Source organism: Ziziphus jujuba, chromosome 12, assembly GCF_031755915.1.
Source record: "Ziziphus jujuba cultivar Dongzao chromosome 12, ASM3175591v1".
NCBI classification, from domain to species: Eukaryota; Viridiplantae; Streptophyta; class Magnoliopsida; order Rosales; family Rhamnaceae; genus Ziziphus; species Ziziphus jujuba.
The window spans coordinates 26,218,480-26,230,864 of NC_083390.1; the positions used below are offsets into that span (position 1 = coordinate 26,218,480).

At 37.5% G+C, this 12,385-nt stretch overlaps 3 pseudogenes; all 3 read right to left on the minus strand.

Moving 5' to 3' along the window:
• Positions 1-7,004: 7,004 nt before the first annotated feature.
• On the minus strand, positions 7,005-7,618 carry LOC132800182 (DNA-directed RNA polymerase subunit beta'-like; annotated as a pseudogene).
• Positions 7,619-8,253: 635 nt separating this feature from the next.
• On the minus strand, positions 8,254-9,383 carry LOC132800198 (DNA-directed RNA polymerase subunit beta-like; annotated as a pseudogene).
• Positions 9,384-9,385: 2 nt separating this feature from the next.
• On the minus strand, positions 9,386-10,122 carry LOC125418609 (uncharacterized mitochondrial protein AtMg00370-like; annotated as a pseudogene).
• Positions 10,123-12,385: the final 2,263 nt, after the last annotated feature.

The window sequence follows — 12,385 nt, forward strand, 5'->3', positions numbered from 1 at the left end:
GCTTTTTCATTGGGACTCATTCTTTTTTGTATATCCTTATTCTATATTCTACTAAACTCTTGTTTTGTAGCTGCGGCACAACTCCTTATTTACATGGGAGCTATAAATGTTTCAATCATATTTGCTATGATGTTCATGAATGGTTCCGAATATTACAAAGATTTTAATCTTTGGACCGTTGGGGATGGGGTTACTTTGCTGTTTTGTACAAGTATTTTGGTTTTACTAGGATGACCTGCTCCTAAACCCGTATTATATTAGCCCGGATCTTTAATTAAGTTCAAGTTCTAATGGAATGGACCTCAACCCCTAACCAACCTGTGGTTAGAAACCTTGGTATAATGTAGACGCCACAATAGGGGATGGAAAACCTATTGATAAGTCAAGCTAAAACAACCAATTCTCTAATGGTGTTTTAGGTGTTCTCAAAGAACAAAGAGATAATTAATCTCACAAGTATTTTCTCAATCAAATCAAAGTTTTAAAGTTATATTATTAATGAAAAATAAGCCTTTAAATAGGCTTTGAAAGAAACAAAATAAACCCTAAAAACCCTAGGAAAAACCGACCACTCAATGAAGAATTCTACCTTGGCCGAAACTTTCCCTTTCCTACTCTAATTTGGATTAATTAATTCCTTTATTTTGAATTAGGAATTAATTAATTTACAAAGAAAATAATAAAATAATAACTTTCCTAATCTTATTTGTCCAGAAAATAAACAAAAAGGAAACTAAAATACTAGTTTTTTTGACTACATTGACTTTGACCAATTCTTTGACCCAAGTGAGCTCCAAATCAGCTTCAATATGCTTTGTAGGATGCCAAATAAGCTTATTGTGAAGTTCCTCACGTTGCCCTTGCTTGGAAGTAAGAGAAAAGGCTAATACAGTAAAATACAGTAAAGCTCGTGAAGAATACAGCAAATCCGGCCTTTCCTTCTCCTTGTGCGCAAACCTCCTTGTTGGTCGGCTTTGAAGCTGCTTTGGCTGGTTTCTATGACTCATCCTCCATATAAATTAAACCCATAAAGATGGGGTTCCAATTCATACAACCCGGCCTCTTTATTGTTACCAAAAACGTCACCCGACCCCGTTTTGGCTTCTATTGCTTGTATGAGTAAAACAGGCCTTTGTTCTTTAGATATGACCAACCCCTCTTGACTATGACTTATTCCTTGTATGAAGACAGTAAGATTGTCCTTGAACTTCTTGGCTTGGGCCCTAGTGATCGGCCCCACCTTCATTTGTAATGGGTCAGCACCCCAGCGGGTTGTTGGTCGAGCTGTCTCGGGTGGATTCGCATCAAGTAGGACTTCTACTTTTTCCAAAGGCAATAAAAAATCTTTGCCGTATGTGGGTTTTTCCTAGTGTTTTACTGTTAAGTATAGTTATGATTTTTTCCACCCATATATTCATTCAACAAATAAATAACAGTTCTATTTATCTATCTATATAGTCTTGGACCAACAATAATGATTTTTCTTTAGAATTTGGCTATTTAATTGATCCACTTACTTCTCTTATATTAACATTAATCACTACTGTTGGAATTATGGTTCTTATTGTTGAAATGTGGTGATCTTGCCACAATGTGCAAGGTAGTTCGGTTACACTTACACTCTTTGTTTTGCAACATCAAAGACCAAACATTATTTATGTTTATGCATTTTATTTTATCTTGTAATGTTTAAGAACAATATCCTTTTTGTAATGCCCTAAGCTCATTATCTAGCTTAAGGCCTTTTTTGTCTAGTTGCTGGAATTGTATTTCCAGCAACATAAGTCCACTTCCTTGGATGCCGTTTGAAGTAGGTTTGGGATTTGGACCTGAATTTTGTATATGATAAACTAGATACGCAGAGGAAGAAGCAGAAAAAATAATGGCCCAATTTGGAGCTGGTAAAGCTGAGTTAAGCCCAAAACAATCTGACCCTTGTGCAGTGTTGTTGCCCAGAAAACTGGGCAAAACTGCCTCGGGTTTGATTATTTTTGAATGGGTAAATGGACTTTGTTTTATCTAGTTTTTGGGTAGAACATATTTTAATATTCAAAAAGGCTTCCCTCCAATTTTCAAGTCAAATGGAGCTGGTTTTCAAATTCAAATGCCTTAGACAAGCTGAACTGCCCATTAAAGAAGGTTTCTTGCATGCCCAGCACATTGATTAGAGTTAGTTGAGGTAGTTTGGCTTGGTTGGTTACTTTTAATGCTTTTGTATTTATTGCTCAATATGGCAGCATGCCTTATTGTCTTTTTGATGTATTTAAAAGTATGAAAATTGTAATGAAAAACGTTGAGAAAGAAAATATTCAAAAACAGATTTTGAAAAACAACATTTTTGGCTCTCTTTCTCTCATCTACTACATTTTGGTTTCTTCTTCTTCCCAAAAGCTAACAACCTTCTCAAGAACCCTAAACCTCCATTCAAACCAGAAACAAAACCTAAACAAACCCATAATCTGACTAATCTGAAACATTGAACTTGGCAAAATGAAATATATAAATGTTGACTAATCTGACTAACATTGAACTTGGCAAAATGAAATGGTTGAATAATTGAAAAATGTGATTATTTAGGAATACACATTGAATGCTAAGATTACGCATTGAATTTCTGTTAGTAGATCCATAATCAAAAAAATATTTCTGATTGTTCCATAAGAAGTGAAACAAAAGATACGGTAGAGCTAGGACAGTTATTGTATGTGGTCTACCCAATGCTAGATGCAGAGGAATTTAATAGATCGATATGAACATCATGAACTATCCCGTAATAAAATTGGTTGGGAGAGAATCAATAGATTCCTTTTCGAGAGCGATTCATCATTCCTAACAACATACAACTCTCCGCTGTACTGCGCTCTCCAAGTGTGCTTGTTCCTCCTTTCTTCCTTACCATGGCAAGTCATGGTGAAATAACTCTGATGAGAAGAAAAAAGAAGGTGTTAAAGACCCTCCTGGCCCAACCCTAGACACTTTAAGATCCATTTTCAAACCTACTCCCATTTTGAGTTAAGAGATAGATAAATAAACACATCCCATTGGATTTCACCTGAATCGCCCCATCTATCCTCCTGAGGAGAAGTTTGGTTTCAAACCCCAGTTCGAACATGAGAAGTACACGATGCTAATGTGCCTTGGATGATCCACATCTCAAGCTTAAGCACTGATGAGCACATTGAACTATCCATGTGGCTGAAAGCCCTTACAACCGAGGCACAACGACGCAATTATCAGGGGGGGTGCTTTACCACTGAGCTAATAGCTCGTCGTGATGGCCTCCCATTGGGGGCCCGCTATGCCAAAAGCGAGAGAAACCCCATCCCTCTCTTTCCTTTTTTATGCCCCCACATCACCACGCAGGAGGGACATGGGGAGCCAAAAAAGGGGATCCTATCAACTTGTTCTGACCTAGGATAATAAGCTTATGAGTTTAGTCTTACTTCACCGTCGAGAAACAAAAGAAAACTTCCATCTCCAAGTTTCACTCAGACGTAGCTCGCTTATTTTTGGGTGTGCAGCAATGTTAAACCAAAATACCTAACAAGCACTAGCTCTCCTGAAAAGGAGGTGATCAAGCCACACCTTCCAGTGCAGCTACTTTGTTACAACTTCACTCCAGTCACTAGCCCTGCCTTCGGCATCCCCCTCATTACGGTTAAGGTAACGACTTCGGGCATGGCCAGCTCCTATGGTGTGATGGGCGTTGTGTACAAGGCTCGAGAATGAATTCGCTGCCAATTACTAGCGATTTCGACTTCATGTAGGTGAGTTGCAGCTTACAATCAGAACTGAGGATGGGTTTTTGGAGTTAGCTCACCCTCACGGGCGATCCTTTGTCCTAGTTATTGTAGCACGTGTGTCACACAAGGCATAAAGGGCATGATGACTTGATGTCATCCTCACCTTCCCGGAGGCACCACTCTCCTTCAAGAGGATTCGTGGCATGTCAAGCCCTGGTAAGGTTCTTCGCTTTGCATCAAATTAAACCACATGCTCCACCATTTGTGTGGGCCCCCGTCAATTCCTTTGAGTTTCATTCTTGCAAAAGTACTCCCTAGGTGGGATACTTAACACATTAGCTGTAGCATTGCATGGGTCGATATGCACATGCCTAGTATCCCTTATTTACGGCCAGAAATTCCTCGAATTGGTTTGCCATTTCCATAAAGAATATAATTTACTCCTTCCATTTTTTTAAATTTTTTTGACTCCTTGCAATTTTTTTTTCACCATTCTCAACAGTATCAAAGTCAAAATATCTTATCCATCTCTATAGCAAAATGGATATCTCCAGAAAAGATTTTAAAGTTCACTCTTTTTTCTTTCTCTCCACTCATACCAATCCACCTGCTTGACTTTTTATATTTAAAGTGATTCTTGATTCTTGTATCTACTCCAATGATACTATTATTCCATACCATTATGGAAGAAGATTCAGGTAAAATATGCACTTCCTTGGGAGTGAAAAAAAATCGATCTGCTTTCATTCGGTATTTTGACTTCTTTGACTCCTCGATACTCAAGCAAATTCTCTTTTTTAAGGATTGAATACAACCCTATCGTCCCATATTTAGTAATTCCTAAACTTTTTATTCGGCATTGAGGATCATCAAAATAAGTAAAAATAATGAATCCACTGGAATTGAATAATGAATCTACTTCATCGTCTCCTTGCCAATAAAAATAAATCAGAATTCTAGTGTAGAATAGAAGGAAATATGAAATTACAATGACCTTTATATAAGATTCGATTAAATTCTGAATAATCCGAAATGATACTTTCTTTTTTACCAGAAAGACCCAAACTAAAGAATTTGTGTTTTACTTGATTATTATTAATTGGATTTCTTGAAAGGCTAGCAAACATTTTTCCTTTGGCAGAAATAAAATGAACGTTCATTTGATCTTAGTCGTTGTCGAATGAAAGAGGGACGACACTGGATTGGCACGAACCTCTTGACAATATCCATAAATGACTTGTTTTTGGTAAGAGATGGACATTACTATATGTAAATTCCGGTGCATAGTATACATTGGTACTCCAGTGCATTTCTCTCTCTGAGTCAGAATAAATATGTTTTCGAACCTTTTCTTTAAAATTTAAAGTGTATGTTCTTGCACAAATTTCAGCAATAACTTGTTCGGATTCTACATATTGATCATTTTGAACTAAAATAAATTTTTTTGGTGGAATAGTCACGTTAGGTATAATATCTTCACTCTCAATAGTTACATACATGTCTATATAACATAGAAAAGTGGGATACCCATGACGTGTACATGTAGGATGAACCAAATCCTCATTGAATTTTATTTTTCCATTAGAAGGGGCTTATACATGTGCTGCAGTACCCCCTGTGAATACCACACCCCTATGACCCGCAATAATAACTACAGCTTCTCTCAATTCGACCAGGTCTCCATGAGTAGGGCTCCGACCATAACATAATCGGCAGATCCAAGATGCGCTCTTACAAGTAAAGGGAGTTCGAATAGATATTGGTTATCTTGGAAAGGTTATGAATTGATTGACAAGTCCAATCCCAATATCCTAATTTCCAATGGCAATACATCGAGGGCCTATATATATCGTCTGCTAATACAAAACCAATCAATGTTTGGATAAAAATTATTTCCGGCATCATCCCATTGCAAGGACTCACAAAAATACCTCGGTCGGTGCCATAATCTGTTCTATGTACAACAATGTGTTGAACTACTTCAATAAGTCTGCATGTAAGATATCCAACATCCGATGTTTGTACAGTAGTAGCCACAACTCCTTTCTAGGCTCCGTAACAGAAATGATATATTCTGTTAAAGACAGTCTTTCATGTAAATTACTTTGAATAGGTAAATCAATCATTTGTCCTTGTGGATCTGACATTAAGCCTTTCATACCTACTAATTGGTGTACTTGAGATGCATTTCTTCTAGCTCTCGAAAAGGACATAATATGGACTGGATTAAAAGGGTCAGTCATCCTAAAATTAGGATTCATTTCTTGTCGCAAATAGTCACTTGCAGCATAACATATCTCAATAAATTGTCATAATTGTTCTACCGCGTGGACATTCCCATAATGATGGTGTTTTCCAAAATCAAACCTTGTTGTTCAGCATTTTGGACTAGCCATCCCCTAGAAGGTATTGTTAAAAGATCATCAATTCCTAACGAAATGGATGTAGTGGTGGCTTGTTGAAACCCCAGAGTCTTTACTTGATCCAGGATGTGTGATGTACATGCCATTCCGAAGTGGTCTATTAATCTACTAATAAGCCGTTTAATGGCAGTTCCATCTATCACTTTATTGTGAAAGGCCAAATTAGCTCATTCTGCCATAACGACCTCCACATTCCACTGAGTGGGGTTCACCAATGGGTTTGAGTCAATGATTGGAGAACTTCCTTTTCTCAATCTTGATTTGCATGGAAATTCAGGAACTATGGTCTTTAATCTTGATTTGCTTGGAAATTTAGGAACTATGGTCTTACTTGAACCTGAAAGACCTGAATTCACATAGGTGTCATCGAATTACTAAGCTTGGACACCATATTATTAGGTATCATATGAGCAGGCTAGGCAAAAACCTTGTATAGCTTCTTCAATTTCTCGATAAAGAGAAATATGACCAACAGTGGTTCAAACATATACAAAGAATTTATTTTTTTATGCTTCTTACTATTAGATAGGGCCCATAAATCTCATGATAGGTACCTAAAGGTTCGTAGTGAACTTCGAGGGGAGCTTCTCTTGAAGTAATAACGTATTGATCTAATTGCCACCGGAGCCACAAAGGACTATCTAAATGGATTCTTTTCTGCCGGTAAGCTTCAATTGCATCATAGGAATTACGAAAATGGGTTTTTTTTTTCTTTCGTATACTTATTATCGTCAGTTCTTCCATTTTGATAATTTTTGTGATTCCATTGATTATACCTATTTGCACAAATATCGCAGCGATTCCCACTCGTTAAAACATAGAGCCCAATAAGCATATCTTAAGTTGGTACGGAAATGGAATCTCCAATAGCTGGTGACAAAGGATTCGTATGAGAAAACATAAGTAACGAGCCTCCAAAGATAAGGGTGCATGAACAGCCACTTGATCCCAATCAAAGTCTTCATTGAATGCCCTACAAACTAATGGATGTAAACAAATAGCATGTCCTTCGACAAAAATGGGTTGGAAGGCCTGTATGCCTACTCTATGCACAGTGGGTACCCTATTTAGCAATACGGGGATTCCTGAAGTATTTCCCATACAACCGGCATTTTTTCCCACATTTTACTCTTATTTAGCAACTTCTATGTTCGATTCCAGCTATTGTCTAATTGAACCACGAATTATAAATGCTTGGAAAAGTACTATTGCTATTTGGCGAAGCAATCCACATTGATGTAATGAAAGTGAAGGACCAATGACAATGACAAAATGCCCAAAATAATCAACACGTTTGCCAAGCAAAGTCTCACAAAATCTTCCTTCTTTGCCTTCAATTGGATCTGAAAACAACTTGTAAGGCTTATTATGACCGTCGCTCATTGGTTGTCTATGGATTCCATTATCAAGAAGCTTATCCATGCCTTCTTGTACCAATTTCTCCTGACACATTACTAATTCCCCTGGTGTAGATTGACTTGTAGTTAATAGATCGATAAGAGTATTGTTCTGATAGATAATTCTTCTAAAGAGTTCATTAATATCCGAGCTCATTAGTTTACCCCCATCTATCTGAATAATAGGTTTTAACTCGGGAGGAAGAACTAATAATAGACATAAAACCATCCACTTAGGTTCTATATTTGTTCGAATAAAATTCTTAGCTAATTCCATGTGTCTAACCAAAACATCCCTTCTTCATCCCCTACTTTTTGATCTTCCCATTCATTACCTGTGGGGCCTTTTTCCCCTAATTCTTTCCATTCTACCAACGAATAATCCATAATAATTCGTAAATCCACAAAATTTCGATTCTTCTTTTTCATCTCTGATTACTCGGTAATTTCTACAAACACAAATCCCACTTTTTATAGGCCCAAAAATTCTTTGACAACATAATCCATCTTTTTCTGGTTTATTTGTTTTGTTAGGAAAAGTGTAGGATTTTGTCACCTCTCCAATTATCTCTCCATTTGGTAGGAATTTTTTGGCCCAAGCACTTATTTATTGAGGAGAAACTGATCCAATTTGAAGTTATTGATGTTTATACCGATCGATCATAGAAGAAAAATTATGATTCATTATGATTAAGCGTCCTTCCTATTAATCTGTAAGTTTTTCTTAGATATAAGGACATGATTCAATTCCAGAGCCAAAGATCGTAATTCTCGAATGAGCAATCAAAAAGATTATGGAGCATCATCCGGTTTAGGTATTATTCCTCCAATGATTATAGTACCAAGTACTTCTTGGCGAGCTTTAATATGATCAGATTTATAAGTAAGCATCTCTTGTAAAATATGGGCAAAACCAGATCCTTCTAGAGCCCAAACTTCCATTTCTCCTACCCGCTGCCCCCCTTGCTTGGCCCTTCCTCTAAGTGGTTGTAGTGTAACAAGTGCATAATGTCCGCTAGAACGTCCATGTATTTTATCATCAGCTTTATGAATTAATTTCAAGATATAAGGATTTCCTATTATAACAGGTTGTTCAAAAGGATCCCACGTTCTTCCATCAAATATTCTGCTTTTTCCCGGATACTTGGGTTCAAATACCCATGGATTCGCTGTTTACTTATTGGCTTCATATAATTCAGAAAAACTAGTTTTCTCAAAGCCTCTTGTTCATATCTCTCATTAAAGGTTCTATTCGATAATGTCTATCTAGCAGACTTCCCGCCAACCCTAGAGAGCATTCATATATCTGGCCTACATTCATGCGTGAGGGTACTCCTAATGGGTTGAGGACCATATCAACGGATCTTCCATCTTGCGAATAAGGCATATCTTGTCCAGGTAAAATTTTGAAATGATACCCTTATTTCCAAGCCTTCTAGCTACTTTATCCCCCACTTTAATTTCACGCTTTTGTGAAATATATACATGAATCATTTCTGGATTATAATTAGAACCCCTTTATTTTCTAGATCCTTCTCACATCAATAACTCAACCTCTACCACTGATCGGTAACTTTAGACAAGCTTCCTTTGAAGTGGATATCTGAATGCCAAGGATGGCTCATAATAATCTATCTTCTGGAGCATACGATGATTCTTTCATAATCTAGGGCGTTAATTTACCTGAATGCCAAAGACCCCAACATCACAATTCCATTTTTGTCTAAATTTCAGAGTAAATGGGCTTCTAGATGCGGTATTTCATTAGTGATTCTTTCAGCTCCATGACTTCTTACGTGAATCTGAATTTCATATTTCCATATGTGACAATGGGTGATGGTATTCTGCCTTAATAGTAGACACATGTAATAAAAAAGAGAATACTAAAGATTCGAGCCATAGAATTTCTCAATTCTGACACAAGGTACTCATTAGATCTAATAAGTACATTAGATCTAATAGAATTATTTTGCTGTATCCAGACTAATACCAATCTAACCCATTTCATGAATAAAATGTGACCAAGTAACCAACCAACAAAACTACTTGTTACAAATAACATCTTGTTGTTGCATCGAAACATATAAATGTTGACTAATCTGACTATCATTGAACTTGGTAAAATGAAATGGTTGAATAATTTAAAAATGAGATTATTCATGAATACACATTGAATGCTAAGATTACGCATTGAATTTCTGTTAGTAGATCCATAATCAAAAAAATATTTGTGATTGTTCCATAAGAAATTAAATAAAAGATACGGTAGAGCTAGGACAGTTATTGTATGAGGTCTACCCAATGCTAAATGCAGAGGCATATAATAGATCGATATGAACATCATGAGTTGTCCCGTAATAAAATAGGTTGTTGCTGATACTTTCTTCTCTGTTCCTTCTTCTCCTTCTTCCATAACGTGACCTCGAAGAGGAAGAGATAAGAGGGCCTTATGGTGAATGTGGTCAGAAATCCATAATAGAGTCTGACCACAACGATAGAATTGATTATCTTCATGCATAAGGATACTAGATTACCTAGTATAAAAGATTTAAAAATCATCACAAACCTCCTTTTTTTCTTTTCTATTGCAATTTCTAGATTATTATATGATGATTTTTAAACTTTCCATATATATATAGAAATAGAAAGAGATAGACTAGAAACGACATCTTTTATCTCAATGACACCAAAGGGATATTAAATGAATGGAATTGGGATATGGATGGAATATTATGAAATAGATCCATTTTTGGGTTCCCTATGAAATGAGGCATGGAACAGAGCCACTACGAAGAAGTTCTAGGAGTTACAAAGGAAACTTTGAGCTCATATTGGTCATAGGTTGAGAACGGGAATTGAACTCTCCGAGATCTAATCTCCTATTGTTCCTCAATAGCTCAGTGGTAGAGCAGTCGACTATTAACTGACTGTTCATAGGTTCAAATCCTACGTGGGGAGATTTGATTCATTTTGAATTAAAAGAATTCAGCATGAAAGGGTTCGCTTTTACTATTAAGAGTAGGTAACTCGTTCCCTGTGTATTTGTTTCTATTGCATTCTATCTCATCGTATCACATTCTGTTGTACAATATTTGAGAATCGCCATCAATACCTCCGTGTAGGTCTGGGATAATCGTTCGTTCCACAGTCTAGGCTATTTACAACTATCCAATTAAGAATTCTCATATGTACTAGCAAGTGCATCAAAGATGCAGTCATCGATTCGCCTGGTAGGCCACAATTACTATGAGCAAACATATTAATGACGAGGAATGCATTTTTACCATGCTGCTAATACTTGTACGCTCTCTACTATTCTGCCCCAGACTGGCTAAGGAAGAATTACAGGGTGTAAAACAAAAAAGGATGCCGATTCGGGCTTTGGGCCAGGCATACTATATTTAATTTATCCACCATTAATGATAAATAAAAAGAAACAGTAAGGCCATTCCATTTCGACAAAAGACCTACACCCAAATTCCGTAGCTTGGGGTCCACAATCCCGATCATGATTTTCCTACCCCTAAAGGGAAAGGCCCTTCCTTTTTTGGCAGGTTGTGGGCGAGGAGGGATTCAAACCCCCGACATCGTGGTTTGTAGCCACATGCTCTAATCCTCTAAACTACAGGCCCCACCCTGTCTCCACTGGATTTGTTCCCGGGAATACCGTAAAAAAGGAACCTTTCCTCTCCCCAGTCCTTTCGGGTTAAGAAGATGTGAAAGCGCCTCTTTCTATATAAGAACGGTGCGAGAGAAGTAGGATAGAAGGAATTTCATAATTGGGGTTTTGAATAAGACGACCTTTTCATTTTTCATTTTTTTTTTCCATATTGAAAAAATAAACTAATAAGAATGAAAGGTGTTAAGCTTTTTATCATCCTAGCATCAAGCTATTTTTCCGCAGGACCTCCCCTATAGTATCGTCATTGTAGTAAAGTTTAACCACCAAGTTTGGGATGGATTGGTGTGGTTCCTCTAAGCCTAGGACACTAGAATATCGAACCATGAACAAAGACAGGCATGAGAGAAAAGCATATTGGCTAGTGATTGTGAGGCCCCAATTCTTGATTGGAGTGGACACCAAAGGCCTCTGCCTTTCCATCCTTTGGATAGATGGAGAAGGAAGGCAGAACTTTTGATTTTTTCATGTTGTCAAATAGTAGAACAATGGTTTTTTCATGTTCTCAAAAAGTTGAACAATGAAAATAGATGGCAAGTGTGTGATCGAATTGATCGGGTCATGTAGGAACATGATTCAAGTCTACTGGTCTGTTAGGATGCCTCAGCTGCATACATCACTGCACTTCCACTTGACACCTATCGTAATGATAAGTGGCTCATCTCGCCATGATCTTCTCTTGAATTCTCAAAAATTCTGTCGCTCCACCCCCGCATAGGCAGAAAACCCATCGCTGTCTTGGCTGTGCTACTGGAAGCTCTGAGGAAGTTGTATTAGGAGAGCACTCATCTTAGGGTGAGCTTAATACTTAGATGCTTTCAGCAGTTATCTACTCGGTACTTGGCTACCTAGCATTTATTGTGGGCACGATAACTGGTGCACCAGAGGTGTGTCCTTCCTAATCCTCTCGTACTAAGGAAAGGTCCTCTCAATGCTCGAACAACCACACTGGATATAGACCGAACTATCTCACGACGTTCTGAACCCAGCTCATGTACCACTTTAATAGGCGAACAACCCAACCCTTGGAACATACTATAGCCCCAGGTGTCGAAGAGCTTACATCGAGGTGCCAAACCTTCTCCTCGATGTGAGCTTTTGGGGAAGATCAGCCTGTCATCCCTAAAGTAACTTTTATCAGTT